This window comes from Hemiscyllium ocellatum, chromosome 12 (assembly GCF_020745735.1).
Source record: "Hemiscyllium ocellatum isolate sHemOce1 chromosome 12, sHemOce1.pat.X.cur, whole genome shotgun sequence".
Lineage (NCBI taxonomy): Eukaryota > Metazoa > Chordata > Chondrichthyes > Orectolobiformes > Hemiscylliidae > Hemiscyllium > Hemiscyllium ocellatum.
Window position 1 is genome coordinate 62,906,599 of NC_083412.1, and position 18,871 is coordinate 62,925,469.

At 44.0% G+C, this 18,871-nt stretch overlaps 1 protein-coding gene across 1 annotated transcript in view; it reads left to right on the forward strand.

Annotated features, from left to right (window-relative positions):
• stxbp5l (syntaxin binding protein 5L) overlaps positions 1-18,871 on the forward strand; it is a 512,076-nt gene that overhangs the window by 340,009 nt on the left and 153,196 nt on the right. The gene's annotated exons all lie outside the window — the stretch shown is intronic.

An 18,871-nucleotide genomic window follows, 5' to 3' on the forward strand; every position in this document is an offset into this window, starting at 1 on the left:
GGAAATGTTTTCCAATGATTGTACAACCATTCGTGACTCTTCAGATATTGAAGCAGTCCATGTTTAAATGCAACAAGATCTGGACAATGTCCAGGCTTGGACTGACGAGTAGACTCATGCCAAGAAAAAAGTCAATGACCATCTCCAATAAGAGACAATCTTACCGTTGCCCCATGACATTTAACAGTGTTGCTATCAGTAAACTCCCACAATCAACATCCAGGGGGTTACCATTGACCATAAAATCAACTGACTTGCTACATACAGTGGCTACAAGAGCAGGTCAGAGGCTAAAAAGACTGCAGCGAGTAACTCACCTCCTAACTCCCCCAATGTCTGTCCACCACCTGCAAGGCACAAGTCAGGAATGTAATGGAAGACTTGCCATTTGCCTGGATGGGTGCAGCTCCAACAGCACTTAAGAAGCTTGAGACCATCCAGGACAAAATAGTCTACTTGATTGGTACCATATCCACAAGCATCCACTCCCTCCACCACCAATGCTCAGTAACAGCAGTGTGTACTATCTACAAGATGCACTGCAGAAGTTCAAAAAAGATCCTGAGGCAGCACTTTCCAAACTCACAGCCACATCTTTCTAGAAGGATAAAGGCAACAGATAAATGGGAGCACCTGCAAGTTCTCCTCCAATCCACTCACCATCCTGACTTGGAAATATATTGTTGTTCCTTCACTGTCACTGGGTCAAAATCCTGAAATTCCCTCTATAAGCGCATTGTGGGTCAACCTACAGTGTGTGGACTGCAGCAGTTCAAAAAGACAACTCACCTCCACCTTCTCAAGGGCAACTAGGGATGAGCAATAAATGCTGGCCAGTCAGTGACATCCAAGTTCCACTAATAATAAAAAAAATGCTGAGAACCTATACACATATTACAATGATTACTAAAATAAAACAAAGAACTGCAGATTCTGGAGAATTGATACAAAATTAGGAAGTGCTGGAGAAATTCAGCAGGTCTGGTGCATCTATGGAGAGACAAACAGAATTAACATTTTATATAGGAGGCAGATCAAGAGAGAGAGAGATTCACTAGGCTGATTCCTGGGATGAAAGGATTAATTTTTAAAGACCATCTAACCAGGTTCAGCCATTTTGCATTAGATTTTAGAAGAACAAGGAGTGATCTTATAAAAACATACAAGATTCTGAGAAGGCCCAACAGGATAAAAGTTGAGAAGCTGTTAGAGAATCTTGAACTAGGGGACATAGTTGCAGAATAAAGGAATATTCATTTAAAACTGAGATGTGAAAGTAGTTCTTCCCTCCAAGAGTAGTGAGTGTCTGGAACTTTATAGCCCAGAGAGATATGGAGACTAGATCACTAAGTATTTAAAAAGGTGGCAGATGGATTTTTGAATATCTAAGAGTGAGGGTTATAAGGAAGTGGCACAATAGAAGAGTTGAGGTCTGGAACACATCAACCATGATCTTATAGAATGAAAGGAAAAGCTTGAGAGGCTGATTGCCTAGTCCTGCTGCTATTTTTTATGTCATGTAAGGAATCTGTAGCTATAGGAAACTGTGAAATGTCAAAATGAAAGGTGTAGTGCATGTCGCTGTGTGTCACATTGCTGCATGAATGTCAGAGATTTTGCATGTGCCTGCAGCTTATGTGGCACAAATACTGCATGCACATGAAAGGCACGGTAATATGTGAAAGGGCATGCATAGTATGAAAAGTCAGTCAGGGTATATTACCACAATCAGTCAGTCACAGTCAGTCCTGGAAGTCAAACTGGTCGGTTGGTCACAGTCATCTTTCAAGTCTGTCGGGGGGAGGGAGGAGGAGGGGGTTAGCCCTGTCAATCAGTGGGGTGTGTCACACATAATCAGGAGTTTTCAATAGTCAAACCATCATGTCATGGAGCCTGCAGCCAGCGCAAGTCTAGGATTAGCCTGTAAGTCACTGCGACAAAAATAACTTCTAAGGATCACCATATTAATCTGAAAATTCACTTTCAATGTTAACAAAGCAGCACCCAGAATAAGTAACAGAATTTTTGAAATTACGGGGTGGTGAATGAGGCTACTTCATGTTTTACTTCAGCAGTTGAGAATGCAGTGATTACATAATGTTATCCATTTGCCTTTATTTTTCACTTAATCAGCACGGCAATATACCTCATATCATCCAGAGGAGTTTTGTGGTGCCATAATAGTGCTCTTACCTCTGGGCCAGAAGATCTGGGTCCACTGCTTTTTGTCATTCATATAAACTTTTGGATGTGAAAACAGGAGAAATGGTTAGTAAGTTTGCAGATGACACCAAAATTGATGGGGTGGTGGACAATGAAGAAGGTTATCTTAGACTGCACTGGAACCTTAATTAAATGAATAAATGAGCCAAGGAGTGGCAAATGGAATTTACATAGAACATAGAACAGTACAGGCCCTTTGGCACCCTCAATGTTGCACCAACCTGTGGAACCAATCTGAAGCCCATCTAACCTGCACAATTCCATTCTCATTCATATGTCTGTCCAATGACCATATAAATGTCCTTAAAGTTGCTGATTCTGCTACTGTTGCAGGCACTGCATTCCATGCCCCTACTACTGTCTGAGTAAAGAAGCTATCTATGATATCTGTCCTATATCTCAGCACCACCTTCCTAACCTGCAATCTTCTTCCTGACCTCTCTGCCCCTACCCCCACTCCGGCCTATCACCCTCACCTTATCCTCCTTCCATCTATCGCACTTCCAACCCACCACCCCCAAGTCCCTCCTCCCTACCTTTTGTCTGAGCCTGCTTGGCACACTTTCCTCATTCCTGAAGAAAGGCTCGTGCCCAAAACATTGATTCTCCTGCACCTTGGATGCTACCTGACCTGTTGCGTTTTTCCAGCAACACATTTTCAGCTCTAATCTCCAGCATCTGCAGTCCTCACTTTCTCCTATATCTATCACTCCTCAATTTAAGGTTGTTCCCTCATGCTAGCCATTGCTGTCTGAGGGAAAAGGCTCTTACTGTCCAACCTATCTAACCATCTGATTATCTTATAGGTCTCAATTAAGTCACGTCCCAACCTTCTTCTCTCCAATGAAAACAGCCTCAAGTCCCTCAGCCTTTCCTCGTAAGACCTTCCCTCCATACCAGGCAACATCCTATTAAATCTTCTCTTGAATCCTTTCCAAAGCTTCCACGTCCGTCCTATAATGCGATAGCCAGAACTGGACACAATATTCCAAAAATGGCCACACCAGGGTGTTGTAGCTGCAGCATGATCTCATGGCTCCGAAACTCAATCCCTCTACCAATGAAAGCTAACACATCGTATGCCTTGTCTATTCACCCTATCCAAGCCCCTCATGATTTTATAAGAATCTATAAGAATATTTGAATGGTAAAAAATTGCAGCATGCTGCTATGCAGAGGGACCTGGGTGTCCTTGTGCATGAATGACAGAGGGTTGGTCTGCAGGTGCACCTGGTAATTAAGAAGGCAAATAGAATTGAGGGATTGAGTTTAAAAGCAGGGAGGTAATGGTGCAAGGTACTGGTGAGGCCACACCTGGAGTACTGCCTGCAGTTTAACTTAGAAAAATGTGAGGTGTTACATTTTGGTATGGAATATCAGAACAGGACTTAATAGTAGGATCCTGGGGAGTGTTGCCAAACAAACAGACCTTGGGGTGCAGGTTCGTAGTTCCTTGAACATGGAGTTGTGGGTTGACAGGGTAATGAAGATGGCGTTTGCTTCCCTGACCTTAGTATATCAATGCATTGAGTATAGGAGTTGGGATGTCATGTTGCAGCTGTACAGGACATTGGTTAGGCCACTTTTAAATATTGTGTTTAATTCTGGTCTCCTTGCTTTAGGAAAGATGTTCTTGAACTTGAAAGAGTGCAGAAAAGATTTACAAGGATGTGGCCAGGATTGGAGGGTTTCAGCTATATGGAGAGGCTGAATGGGTTAGAACTATTTTCCCTTGAGTGTCAGAGGCTGAGGGATGACCTTATACACGTTTATGAAATCTGATGGGCATAAAAAGGATGACTAATCAAGGTTTTAATTCCGAGGGTATTAAGTCTAAAACTAGACGTCATAGGTTTATGATGAGAGGAGAAAGACTTAAAAGGAACCTGAGGGTCAACTTTTGCACACAGAAAGTGGTGTATGTATGGAATGAGCTGCTAGAGGAAATGGTGGAGTCTGGTATAATTACAACATGTAAAAGGCATCTAGATGGTACATAAATAAGAAGGGTTTAGAGCGATATAGCCCAAATGGGACTAGATTATTTTCAGATATCTGGTCAGCATGGACAAGCTGTACACCTCTGTGACTTTATGTGTACTATTGGCTGGGAGACATGACACAACAAATTAAGTCATCTAATTTTGTTGTTTGTGGAGTCAAGATACAATAGTGACAACTGTGAATCACATTGAAATATCTTGAAAGTGAAAGGTATCATATAAATGTATCCTGTTTTCCTTACACATTTTGTTTCTTGACCCTCCATTTCCTTTGCTCATTTTTTATAATTCCTCTGACAGACCTGAGGTGTTTCCTCACATTAATGTGTTCTCTTTTGTTTTCAATGTGTGTTTATCTTTAAATGATTCTCTTATATGATGCTTTATGTTTAGTTTTTGTTTCTCAAATTGCAGTTAGTTTGCATTCATCATCCTTGCTTGACTAAATATCCACCCCAGACTGGTAAATGTAGTAAAGGTTAATGTGTTTGAAAAGCATGGCATATCTCAGAAAAAGATGGAATAATAGTTGGTTGACAAAGAGGATAAACTAAAGAAGCAAAAGAAAAAAAGAAAGGCTTATTTAGAAAAACAGCACAAAACTGAATGAACAACAATTGAAAGAAATATGTGCAAATCATGGGAATGGTAAACAAATGTTGAAGTAAAAATGAAGGAAAATCATAGATAACAACAGGGCCAAAGTTGGAAAGTATAGATGTACAGACCAGTAAGCAATAACCAACAGCTAAATATATTTTTCAGCAGCTTATGTGGTAAACCTGAGAAATATATCAAACTAATGAAAGGAGAAAGGAAGCGCAACTGTAACAGGAAAAAAGTGACTTGCTAAAGCAGATTAGTGATCTACTAATGTCCCATTGATTCTGTGAGGAAAGTTTGAACTTCAATCCATTTTTGAACTACCAAGCCTTCCATCCAAAGTTTGGCCTCATTTGGATCAGAATGATGGCTAGCCACACAACTTCAGCGGTAATGAACAGTCTGCCAAATCTGAGGGCAGGATTTCCGGAGTTAAAGAGTGAATGTACTTTTTAAAGTGAGGTTTTATTGTACTTGCCTGGATTTGGTGCTGCCATTAAGATGCTGCTAGAATAAATTTGAAATGCCTCAAGCAAGAGTTCTGTAGACTCTGATAATGATGCTGTGGTGTAGCTCTGATAGTGGTGCAATGCCACTAGATTGGTTGGATTGCAAGCAAGACCTGGTCCTCAAGCAGGGGACCAGTGTATTGAAGAAGTGATGTGGAAGATATTGTGAGTACCTATTCCATAATTCCCCAGAATTTGGATCCAGTGCTAGAAGAGTTACCAAAAAGCCTGGTGAGCATATAGCATTTCCATCTCCATCCTTATAGATTACACTTGCCCACAGCACCTTCTGCTAACTTGGTAGTTCAAAAATGGATTGAAGTTCAAACTTTCCTCACAGAATCAATGGGACATTAGAAGATCACTAATCTGCTTTAGCAAGTCACTTTTTTCCTGTTACAGTTGCGCTTCCTTTCTCCTTTCATTAGTTTGATATATTTCTCAGGTTTACCACATAAGCTGCTTTTACAGTGTGGTTACTCCTTTGCAAAGGATCACTTCTTCATTCTATTCAGAAACATGTGCAACATACAATACAACCAATGGCAACTTTTTCTCTTCCACTAGAGGGCATAGTTTTAGGATGAGAGGGGAAAGATATGAAAGGGACCTAAGGGGCAACTTTTTCACTCAGAGGGTGGTACATGTATGGAACGGGCCGCCAGAGGATGTGGTGGAGGCTGGTAAAATTACAACACTTAAAAGGCAGCTGAATGAATAGTTGAATAGGAAGGATTTCAAGGGATATGGGCCAAGTGCTGGCAAATTGGACTAGATTAGGTTAGATTCTGTTCACCGAGCTGGAAGTTTTTGCTGCAAACGTTTCGTTCCCTGGCTAGGGAACATCATCAGTGCTATTGGAGCCTCCTGTGAAGCGCTGCTTTGATGTTTCTTCCGGTATTTATAGTGGTTTGTTCTTGCCGCTTCCGGGAGAATCTCGGGACTCATAGCAGAGGCAGTTATGCAAAGGTTAGAACATACAGCCCTACCACAAATCCAACCCAAACTCTGGATCAGATACGTAAATGACACCTTTGTAATCATCAAAAACACAGAAATAGAAAAAACACACCGAATCATCAACGTCACACTCACAGGAATACGATTCACGAGAGAAGAGGAAAAGGATAGCCAACTCCCATTCCTAGACATGTTAGTAGAGAGAACACCCAACGGAGAATTCACCACAAGGGTACACAGGAAACCAACACACACAGACCAAATCCTAAACTATGAAAGTAACCACCCCAACACACACAAACGAAGCTGCATCAGGACACTATTCAAAAGAGCCACAACATACTGCAGTACACCAGAACTGCGAAAAGAGGAAGAGGAACACCTATACAAGGTATTCGCCAAAAACGGATACCCACGCAACTTTATCAACAGATGCCTAAGAGATAGATCACGGAACGAGGACATGCCACAACCAAAAGGACTAGCCACACTACCATACGTCAGGAGCGTCTCAGAACTGACAGCCAGACTACTGCGACCCTTAGGACTCACACAAGCCAACTTCCACACTCAGACAACAACTCACTAGAACAAAGGACCCAATAGCCAGCACGAGCCAAACTAATGTAGTTTATAAAATACCATGCAAGGACTGCACAAAACACTATATAGGACAAACAGGAAGACAGCTAACAATCTGCATCCATGAATATCAGCTAGCCACAAAACGACACGACCAGCTATCCCTAGTAGCCATACACTCAGACAACCAGGAACATGAATTTGACTGGGAAAACACTACCATCATAGGACAAGCCAGACAGAGAACAGCCAGGGAATTCCTAGAGGCATGGCATTCATCCACAAACTCCATTAACAGACACATGGACCTGGACCCAATATACAAACCACTACAGCTGAAACTGACACCCGGAAACGGCAAGAACATCCATCAACAGACACATTGACCTGGATCCCACATACAAACTACTACAGCTGAAACTGACACCCAGAAGCGGCAAGAACAAACCACTATAAATACCGGAAGAAACATCAAAGCAGCGCTTCACAGGAGGCTCCAATAGCACTGATGATGTTCCCTAGCCAGGGAACGAAACGTTTGCAGCAAAAACTTCCAGCTCGGTGAACAGAACCACAACAACGGACACCCGAGCTACAAATCTTCAACCAGACTTTAGATTAGGTTAGAATATATGTTCAGCATGGACTAGTTGGACCATAGGGTCTGTTTCCGTGCTGCACATCTCCATTAAATGTATGACTCTAAGAAGGGGAGCAGAATTGACAGAGAATGCAGATTTTGTCCAAGCTCTCACCCAAATGGGCTAGAAGGAAAAAGTATACTCAGGACAATTGGCATGAGGTGCAATGGTAAAATTAAGCTCATATTCTGCAGTGTGTCTACCTATTATGTTTTCCCTCACAATTTCCTGAAACAATTACATATGCAGGTAATGTGAAAATGTTATATTGCATTATGCTGCCAATCATTTGCCACTATCTGACCTTTCCATGCCATGCCAATCTTTTTTTCCTTTGTCCTCTTGCTAGTCATCTGAAGACTGACAGCTTGTAGAACATTATATTTGGAGAGCAAAAACCTCTTGACAAAATTTTGGCACTTGAACAATTCTTCACAATCACCAGCAGGAACTTTCAACTTGTGTACAATAGGAAATTAGAGCAGTCTGTACTTGCTGAATTATGCAGTACACGTGAAGAGTAACAGGGGCAAATGGCAGGATGGTGAGAGAATAGCTGGGAGGAGGTCACGCAGAGCTTCTCGTTCTGTTGAAGAGTACAGAGATGCTGCTGTCAGGGTCCAGCCTTCAAAAGAAAGCTACTCTTTGCACATACAGGTCTGAAATTTACCTAAGAGCAGTTGCATCTTGAAGGAGTGCTGGTCAATTTATTGTACTGACTTTAGGCTTATGTAGTGAGATGTGGTGTCGTGAAAAAGACAGGAGGCAGATGCTCCTGAGGCAAAGGGACCTTTGATTTTATTAAAACAAATAAAGTTGAGAATATATATAATCACTGACAAGAAAATTAATTTTTAGGAAAATAACAATGCTATGCATTAAGTGAAGTCAGACTTGTCTGACAGCTACTAACATCACAGTTTACCCTTCCAGCCCCGATTTGGTACAGAGAGTTTAGTATTAGAGAGTGCAGTTAATTACTGGGTGACTGAAGAGAGAGAGAGAGAGTGTAAGCATGAATCCCAGGGTCCTGTCCTGTTTCCCTTCCCTGGGAGTGCTCTGCCCTGCATTGGCCGCGAAGCCCACCCTTCCTACCCTACCTTCCTGAGCTGGAGGAGAGGGTCTTGATGACCTTATGTTGATCCCTAAAGGAGTTTCTTTTGTCTTGGACAATGGCAGATGTCACTGACTCTGCCTCCAGTCAGTCTCTCAGCTCTCCAGTCACTCCTTGTCAGTATGTGGAGGTTCGTGGATGAGAAGATTGTTCGCTCTCCATCTTTTCCTGAGTCTTGACGCTGGTTGGACCTTTTACTGAATATAAACCAGAGATCAGGATTTCCCAGTTATACTGACTGTCAGTATCCTTTGAAGAGCTGAAAAATGTGTTGCCGGAAAAGCGCAGCAGGTCAGGCAGCATCCAAGGAGCAGGAAAATCGACGTTTCAGGCATAAGCCCGTCGGTATCCTTTTTCTATCACCAAACGTGGATTTGATCACTGAGCTCTTGCTTCTTCTCTCAGCTGAATGAGTTTCCTGAGTATTAGATGACGTGCGAATGGTTCTCCAATTAAAAAGAGTGGATTTCGGATAGTTTTGAATGTCCGTTATTTCTCTTAGATGGGTGTAGGTTAAGGTGTTGCTGATAATGTGAATAGTTTGGAGGAGCTGGTATTGGATTGAGGTGGATAAAGTTAAAAATCACACAGCACCAGATTACAGTCCAACAGGTTTATTTGGAAGCACTAGCTTTCGAAGCGCTGCTTCTTCATCAGGTAGTTGTGCTTCTTCATCAATCACCTGATGAAGGAGCAGTGCTCTGAAAGCTAGTGCTTCCAAATAAATCTGTTGGACTATAACCTGGTGTTGTGTGATTTTTAACCTGATAGTGTGAAGGCTTTCCAATTCAAGGCAAACAGGATTGCATATTATACAATGCTGTGGAATGTTCAGTATCTCTGTGTCCAAACAAATGATTAAAAGTTGAATGGTTTCATATTTTTGTAGGCTCCAAAATGTCTTGGTTGTTTGCTCTGCAGGCGGGTGTTCATTGTCTTTTAGCTCAGGCATTCCTGGGGGTCTTTTCTTTAGCTTTACAAGTTAAACCTGTTCCAGACAGCTGCTCCTAGGCTAGCATATTGCCTAGTTTGTCTCAGCCAGAGAACTCAGTGAATCTTAGTTCAAATATGAATTCCACAAACTCATGTCCCAAGTTTAAAGGGTTTTAGTCCAGACTAACTAATGGGAATTTTTGCCCCACCTCATAATCCCCCCTTTGATACGCTCCATGGTACAGTATCACTTTGGATGGGCAAAAATCATCAGGACCTCAAAACCAGCTTCCCAGATTACCTAAACTACTCTGGCGAGAGACAGTGATGCACCACACACCCCCCCCCAAAAAGAAGAAAACAAACAGGATTAGGAAATCATAAAGTTAATTGTAAATGTTTACATTGATCGGGTCTTATACCAGACAAACGTATCCCATAGAAGGCCACGTCTCTTAATTCTGCCACACCCCTCCTCCCGGAATGTCAAGTCTTTTGAAGATTTTGTGGTGTCAGGACCTGCGAGCTCTCCACCTGGCCGATAGCTGGCCCATAACAGATACAGCCCCAACTATCATTAAACCAAACCATGGGAGATCACACAGATCTAGGTGGGGATTTCAACATCTAACCTCCATGTCCCACCATAACTGTGCCGTCAATTTGGTTGTCTCCCTCCCCATCTTCCCTGTAGTTTGTTCAATAGCATAGAAGTGCTTTTGGAACATTTCTACTGCCCTGAACAGGGACATGAGGCATTCCGGGAGTGGGGGTAATAGGTATCCAAAGTGGGCCACATAATCCAACAGGTTGGTGAAGTTGTCCCTTACAGCGGGATGAATCGTGGAGGGTTTGGAAATTAGGGTAATGTATACTTGAGCCACTTGAATTTCTGCTTGTGATTTGAAAGAAAAACTGCTGTCACTACCGGAAATGTCAGATGCTGCTTGTACCGGAGCTGCTGGTGATACAATAGATCCCACCAGTCAAGTGTGCCACCTGTGGAGGAATCCAGTCCCATGCCATCATCTCCATAGTGCAGGCTATAGGCTCCTTTTCCACAGCTTAGAATCCTCACTGGGGTTGAGAGAAGGCGTTCAAGTACTGGTGACACAGTATTGCATGTGCCCGGCTCCAGCATTCTGACAGATCAGTCCCTGTCATAGAATGCTCCCACTTTATGACATAGAGTGGGACCGTCTTGAAATGGACATGTTTTCCTCCACAAATGACTCCAATATTCTCCACCCTGTAAATTGGGTGTGGGGTGTGAGGCTGCAGTAATCACTGGCAATTGCACGGCTATCCCCATTAGAGTGTTGTGAAATCCCCTGCAATCTACAGGGACACGGTAGGCCTCCAGTCCAGGCAGAGCTTGCATGGGCTGAGTAAACTGCTGAAAGGATGGAGCACCTGTTGCTAATCTGGGAAGGAACTTGGCTCTGTTGCAGGTCCTCCAGGTTACTGTAGCCTTCACCCAGCAACCAAGCACCCATACGCCTCATTCCTAGTAGCCTCTTTCGAACTGTTCCTGTCCTCCCAAATTAGAGTGTTCACTGTCTTGGCGTGTTTCTCCAGCTCAGCAATAATCTCCTTTCGGTGGACTGTCATGGCCTGGTCCTCCTTGAGTCCTGTCCCCACCATTGTGTTCTTCTCCACCAAAATCTTGCAGAGTTGGTCCTTCAAACCCTTAATCTGCAGGGCTAGCTAAATGTCATTCATGCCTTTAAGGACTGATGACCCTGTATTATATCCTGTGGCCAAATCATTCCAGATCCCCCTTCTCTGTCCTCCCACACCTAACTGGTCAATGTTCTCTCTAGTGAAAGCATATAGGTCTGTTTCCCCAAAATCAAGTTCAGAAAACCTACAGAACATTTCCCAGAGCAAGGCCTGGTACAGCTGCTCGGTTTCCCTTGGGCACCATTCGGGAAAGTGGACTTCTGTTAAATTCAGTATTACTGACACAATGGCATAGTGCACGCCCCAATATAGCAATCTGTCAGTTGGGATTAGAACTAGGCCGCTCCCGGGGGTCTCGGTGGTGGGGGGACACCTGTCTATGTGAATTAGGATAGGAGGGCAGGTAGGCAGGGGCTTCCTGGGAAGCACACTGAGTTCAGTGACATTAAGGGTGGTAGAGGGGTTTAGGGACTCTGCAGGAGTCCATTCCCTTATCCCAAGGGATACCATCCCTGTTGTTCTGCCATTGTCAGCTGAAAGCAATGGACACCCCTGCTGGACAGATCCTTTCTGACCCCCACATACAGACACAGATTCCCTGATCAGACACCCACTATTTATCCCAGCAGATGCTCACCCCTCCCTGGGTCCCCATGATCACCCGGTAAGCATCATTGGTCCAGTCGCTCCCAGTCAGTATCTCTGCTCAGTTTCCTGAGCCTCCAGTGCCAACCTGAAAAATATCCCAGATGCAACTGAGACATACTTGTTTAATTTCTGCCACCCTAACCCAGGAAGCTGCTATTTTTATCCTCAGGCATGGAATGGATGCCCTTCCCCACTCCCCCAACATAGGTGAACCCAGTGGGACTGAAGTACTGAATGAAATTCAACCCAAGCCACCCTGGCCTCATTCCCTGGTAAGAGCAGGAGACAGTGCCAGGTGTGCTACTGCTGGTGCTGACGTTGGGTTCCCATCCCCCCTGAGCATCCATAGACCAGGGATTCCTCCTGGTCCTGTGTCCTGTGCTGACTTCGATCAGAGTGACCAGCATCAGCACTCGCTCCATTTCTGAAGGTTCCATCCTGTAAGACACAACACAAACATTGCCTCACCCTTCAGCCCTTCCCAGGCTCGGCTCAACATTACCCAAACTTAAACCTATAAAATGGCATGAAACTCTAAAATTTGCCCAAACCATGGCACATCAAATAAAAGCAAGGTAGTTCCAAAACAGTTCTATATACACAACTCAAACTGTACAGTGCCACCCATCCCCAGGGATCAGACCATCCTGATCTGACCTTCTGGTTAGCCTCTGGTTAGCCAGTTCACTGAGGACTGCCAGGTCCTCAGCTCTGAACCCTTCCAGCTCGGAGTTGCTGTTGAGTGAGGCACTTGGGGCTCCTACGCCCTTTGCTACTGCTACTCCACCCTCCCCCACTCCAGGACAGCCCTGAGTGCTTCCATGAACCCCTCCATAATGCCTGAGGGTCTCTGTGAGACAGAACTTGATTCTCAGGTGGCCATTGAGGAATCCTGTCCCTCCCTCTTCCTCTGGGGATTGAGGCAATCCTTTCTGCACGCAAAACATACCCTTCCAATTGGGAGGGCTACTTCTCTCCTGTTGCCATTCCTTCTTACCCTGGAAGGGCTTGATCTCAAAGATCATTCCCTTGGGCTTTTTCTCTTCCCCGAACTGTCTTTCCAAGGATTCCTTTGTGATTTGAGGGTCCTTAGGGTCAAACCAAAGTTCAGCCTTGGCACGCAACCTCGGTAAGCTGTTGACCACCAGGGTGCAGAGACAACGAGCCTAGCCATCGCCTCTAAGGTTATCCCTTTCCAGGTTCCCTCCGCAGGCAATCTCATATAAGGGCCACAGCCTGTCAGTAAAGGCCTGCGGACGTTTTCCTGTCACCTGTAAGATGTTCTCCACACGGGAAAATGGACTCCCATTGTTTAATCCCATTGCCTGCAGAATTTCTTGCTGGACAGCTGCCAAGGTATTACATCCCCATTTACTGTCCGCAGACAGGGCCTTGTATAGTCTGTTATCCAATGAGAACAGGAGCAACATGGCCACTTCTATAATCATCGCAACTGTTGATCTCCCCCACTTGCTCCACTTCCATGAATCGTTCTTCCACCTACCATTGTTCCTGCCTCCCCCGAGCACTACATTCACTCCCTTGCCTTTGTGGTCACCATTCTAAAGGGAGTGCTGGTTGGCTTATTATACAAAAGCTCCCTGGTTCTGATTTTCGGCTTGTGTAGTGAGATATATGTGGTGAAAAACACAGGAAGCAGATGCTTCAGACGCAAAGAAAATTCTGAGTTTATTAAGTAAAATTGAGACTATGTACAATTGCTGACAAGAAAATGAGTTTTTGGGGAAAAAAATAATATATGTATCAAGTGAAATGAGACTTGTCTGACAGCTACTAACATCCCAGTTAACTCTTGCAGCGCCAACTTGGTACAGAGAGTTTTGAATTACAGAGAGCTATTAATTATTGGGTGACAGGGGAGAAGAGAGAGACAGTAAACCTGAATCTTGAGGTCCTGCTCTGTTTCCCTTCCCTGGGGAGTGCTCTGCACCGTTGGCCCCGAAGCCTGCCCTTCCTACCCTATCTTCCTGAGCTGGGACAGAGGGTCCTAATGACTTTATGTTCACCCCTGAAGTGGCTTCTGTTGGCTTGGACAGTGGTGGATGTTGCTTGTGCTGCCCCCAGTTGGTCCCTCAGCTTTCCAGTCACTTCACATCAGTACATGGAGGTTCATGGATGAGAAGATTGCTCGCTCTCCTTTTCCTGAGTCTGTCACTGGCAGTGGCTGATTCTCTTGATGCTGCCTGGATCGCTTGCTGAATATAAACCAGAGATCAGGGTCCCCCAGTTATACTGACTGTGGGTTTCTCTTATCTCCTGTCAAATCTGGATTTGATCACTGAGCTGTCATTCCTCCTCTCAGGGCTCAATGAGCTACCTGAGTATTAGATGACACGTGAATGGTTCTCCAATTAAAATGAGTAAGTTTCCAATAGTTTTGAATGTCCATTATTTCTCTTAGATGGGTGTAGGTTAAGGTGTTGCTGATCGTGTGAAGGCCTTCCCATTCAAGGCAAACAAGTTTGCATTTCGTACAATGGTGTAGAATGTTCAGTATCTCTGTGTCCAAGTAAATGATTAAAAGTAGAATGGTTTCCTTTCTCGGTTGGGAGGAAGTGCAGTTGCTGGCGATCAGAGTCAAAATGTGTGGTGCTGGAAAAGCATAGCAGGTCAGACAGCATCCAAGGAGCAGGAGAGTTGCCGTTTCAACCATAAGCTCTTCATCATGAATGTTTCACCAGTTTCCTGATCGCCCTTTCCCCCAGCTTATCCCAGATCCAACCTTCCAACTTGGCACCGCCTTCTTGAATTGTCCTACCTGTCCATCTTCCTTCCCACCTTTCTGCTCCACCCTTCATTCTGACCTATCACTATCATAAGACCATAAGACTATAAGACATTGGAGTGGAAGTAAGGCCATTTGGCCTATCAAGTCCCCTCCACCATTCAATCATGGCTAATGGGCATTTCAACACCATCTACCTGTGCTCTCCCCATATCCCTTAATTCCTTGTGAGATTAAGAATTTATCAATCTCTACCTTGAAGTCATTTAATGTCCTGGCCTCTACTGCGCTTCGTGGTGATGAATTCCACAGGCCCACCACTCTCTGGCTGAAGAAATGTCTCCTCATTTCTGTTCTAAATTGACCCCCTGTAATTCTAAGGCTGTGCCCACAAGTCCTAATATCCCCACCCAACGGAAACAATTTCCCAGTGCCCACCCTTTCTAAGTCATGCATTATTTTGTAAGTTTCTATCAGATCTCTGCTCAATCTTCTAAACTCTAATGAATACAATGCCAGGATCTTCAGCCATTCATCATATGTTAGGCTTACCATTCCAGGGATCATCCATGTGAATCTCTGCTAGACATGCTCCAGTGCCAGTATGTCCTTCCTGAGGTGTGGGGCCCAGAATTGGACACATTATTCTAAATGGGGCCTAACCAGAGCTTTATAAAGTCTCAGTAGCACATCACTGCTTTTACATTCCAAACCTCTTGAGATAAATGACAACATTACATTTGCTTTCTTAACCATGGACTCAACCTGCATGTCAATCTTTAGAGAATCTTGCTCTCGCACTCCCAGATCACTTTGTATTTTGGCTTTAGGAATTTTCTCACCGTTTAGAAAATAGTCCGTCCCTGTATATTTTTTTTCCGAAGTGAGAGACCTCGCATTTGCTCACATGGAATTTCATCAGCCATTTCTTGGACCACTCTCCTAAACTGTCTAAACCTTTCTGCAGCCTCCCCGCCTCCTCAGAACTACCTGCCTGTCCGCCTACTTTGTATCATTGGCAAACTTCACAAGAATGGCCCCAGTCCCTTCATCCAGATCATTAATATATAAAGTGAACAGCTGTGGCCCCAACACTAAACCCTGCAGGACACCACTTGTCACTAGCTGCCATTCTGAAAAAGAACCTTTGATCCCAACTCTCTGCCTTCTGTCAGACAGCCAATCCTCAATCCACGCCAATAGCTCACCTTGAACACCATGGGCCCTCGCCTTACTCAGCAGCCTCCCGTGAGGCACCTTATCAAGGACCTTTTGAAAGTCTAGGTAGGTAACATCCATCAGGTTTCCCTCGTCTTACCTACTTGTTACTTCTTCAAGAATTCTAACAGGTTTGTCAGGCATGGCCTCCCCTTACTAAATCCATGCTGACTTGTTCTAATCCAACCCTGCACTTCCAAGAATTTAGAAATCTCATCCTTCACAATAGATTCTAGAACTTTACCTATAACCGAGGTTAGGTTAATCGGCCTAATCACCCCCCCCCCCACCTTCATTTACTTACTGCATTTCTAGCTACCTTCCCCCAGGTGCACCCTCCTCCCATTTATCTCCAAAAGTTCTTTGAACAACAAAATCAAGTTTATTCCAGCCATTTGTAACTCATCACAATTTCTTTGTTGGGTTGGGTTTCAGCATTGCAATGCTCTCAGTGTAAATGATGGAAGAACATATAGGTCTCCAGACCCTGTGAAATGGAGGTGAAAACTCTACTTGAATGCCCCTATAATCACAGTTGCTGCAACATGCTCTGTTGCTACACCTTTACAAAATCAATCTTGTACATTGAACAAACGTCCAGAATTTTCTGCAACAGGCCATCTTATGTCACACAGCGTGAGTTGGACATGTTCCCATCCCCACTTCAGCTTGAAAACATTTGCCCCAGAAGTTTTAGACCAATGCAGCATCTGCATGACAGCATCACCGGTCCATCATCCTATCTGCACTGACCATACTGCTACTATTAAGCTTGGATACCTAACTGCATACAGCTTGTCAGATAATGCTTACTGACAGGCCGCTTACTTGCGGAACGCTTCAGAGAACACCTCTGGGCCGCCCGAACCAACCAACCCAATCACCCCGTGGCTCAACACTTTAACTCCCCCTCCCACTCCACCGAGGACATGCAGGTCCTTGGACTCCTCCACCGGCAGAACACAACTACACGACAGCTGGAGGAGGAGCGCCTCATCTTCCGCCTGGGAACCCTCCAACCACAAGGTATGAATTCAGATTTCTCCAGCTTCCTCATTTCCCCTCCCCCCACCTTGTCTCAGTCGGTTCCCTCAACTCAGCACCGCCCTCCTAACCTGCAATCCTCTTCCTGACCTCTCCGCCCCCACCCCACTCCGGCCTATCACCCTCACCTTGACCTCCTTCCACCTATCCACCTCCATCGCCCCTCCCCCTAGTCCCTCCTCCCTACCTTTTATCTCAGCCGGCTTGGCTCTCTCTCTCTTATTCCTGATGAAGGGCTTATGCTCGAAACGTCGAATTCTCTATTCCTGAGATGCTGCCTAACCTGCTGTGCTTTGACCAGCAACACATTTGCAGATAATGCTTACAACTAACAATAAAATTATTGAGCTTCCTCAATCACAATTTGCATGTTGGGTTGGGGTTCAACATTGCAATACTCTCAATGTAAATGATGGAAGGACATATAGGTCACCAGACCCTGTGTAATGGAGGTGAAAACTCTACTTGGAATGCCCCTATAATCATAGTTGCTGTAACATGCTCTGTTGCTACACCTTTACATGTGAATTTATTACTCGAGCTAGCAGCATTTACCCCATATATAGGTCAAAAAAGTGGCTGTACTTTGGAGCATAAAATATTACTACTGTTATATGCATTAATCTGGATGCTTTAGGGCCCCAGTGAAAAACAGTACACTAAGGACACCATAGGTTAGATAAAAGATATAGTTCCTTTTGTATAATCACGTTGCTCCTTAACTTCAACAGCCAATCTTGCAGCATAATAAGTTTGTAGTTTGACTGAATGAGATTGCTCGTTCAATGCACATTGTGATGAGTTACAAATGGCTGATTTTGTTCATTCATAACCAAAGATAACTAGATTGAAATTGCTGCCAAAAGGAGTTCCCTGTGATGCAGTAGACAAGAAAACACTTGTCAGTGGCAAAAGGACCAGAGATGATATGCAAAATACACACACTGGATGGTTGCAAATTGGAATACACTGTACTTGTCAACCTAACAGGCACAGTAGTAGCCTTCAAAATGGATCTGAACACTTAATTAAAGGAGAAATAGTTGCAGAGATATGGGAAAAAAATTTAGAAGAGTCAACCAATTGGATTACTCTTCAAAACATTCTGTTACAGGCTTAATTGGTTGAACAGCCAGTTTCTGCGTCAACTCTTTCAAATCTTTGTTTGAATCCCTGTGCCCCTGCTGTAATATCAAAACTGCCCGAATGAATGTTACAAATAGTATTCTGAAACAAAAAACAGAAGTTGCTGGAAAAACTCAGCAGGTCCGGCAGCATCTCTAAAGAGAAATCAGAGTTAACATTTTGGGTCCAGTGACCCTTCCTCAGGACTTAACCTCACTGGACTCAAAACGTTTACTCTGATTTCTCTTCACAAGTTCTGCCAGATCTGCTGAGCTTTTCCAGCAACTTTTTTTTTGATTCTGATTTATAGCATCTGCAGTTCTTTGGGGTTTTTATTTACAAATAGTATTCTGTTTGTCTTCGATGATTCTAAGTTGTTTCTACTTACCTTCTCCACAGCCCTTTACAAAGTGAATCACACCTTTAATCCCAAATGATTATCTGCTGTTGACAAACTGGATGACATCCCATTCATCAGATTCTAGTGAATGGATTTTGTCCATTCGCATGTAGCCAGGGAATCACATGCTTTTGCTTCTCATCCCAATCCTACTTCAGATTTAGTAGATGCCTGCAAGGAGTCTTGTGAGTTCTTTCATTGCTTCTTGAATGTAGTACACACTGCTGATAGTCCATTAGTGATGGAGGGAGTGCTGATCAAGTACTTTGACCTAGATGGTATTGATCTTCACAAGTGTTCTAGGAAGTCCACACAAATTTTATTACACTCATGATTTGTGCTTTGTAAATAAATTCTGTGTTGTTTAAAACTTAGTGGTTTGACCACCTGTATCGCTCCTGGAATATTCACCTTACATCTGCATAAAACAACTAGAAAA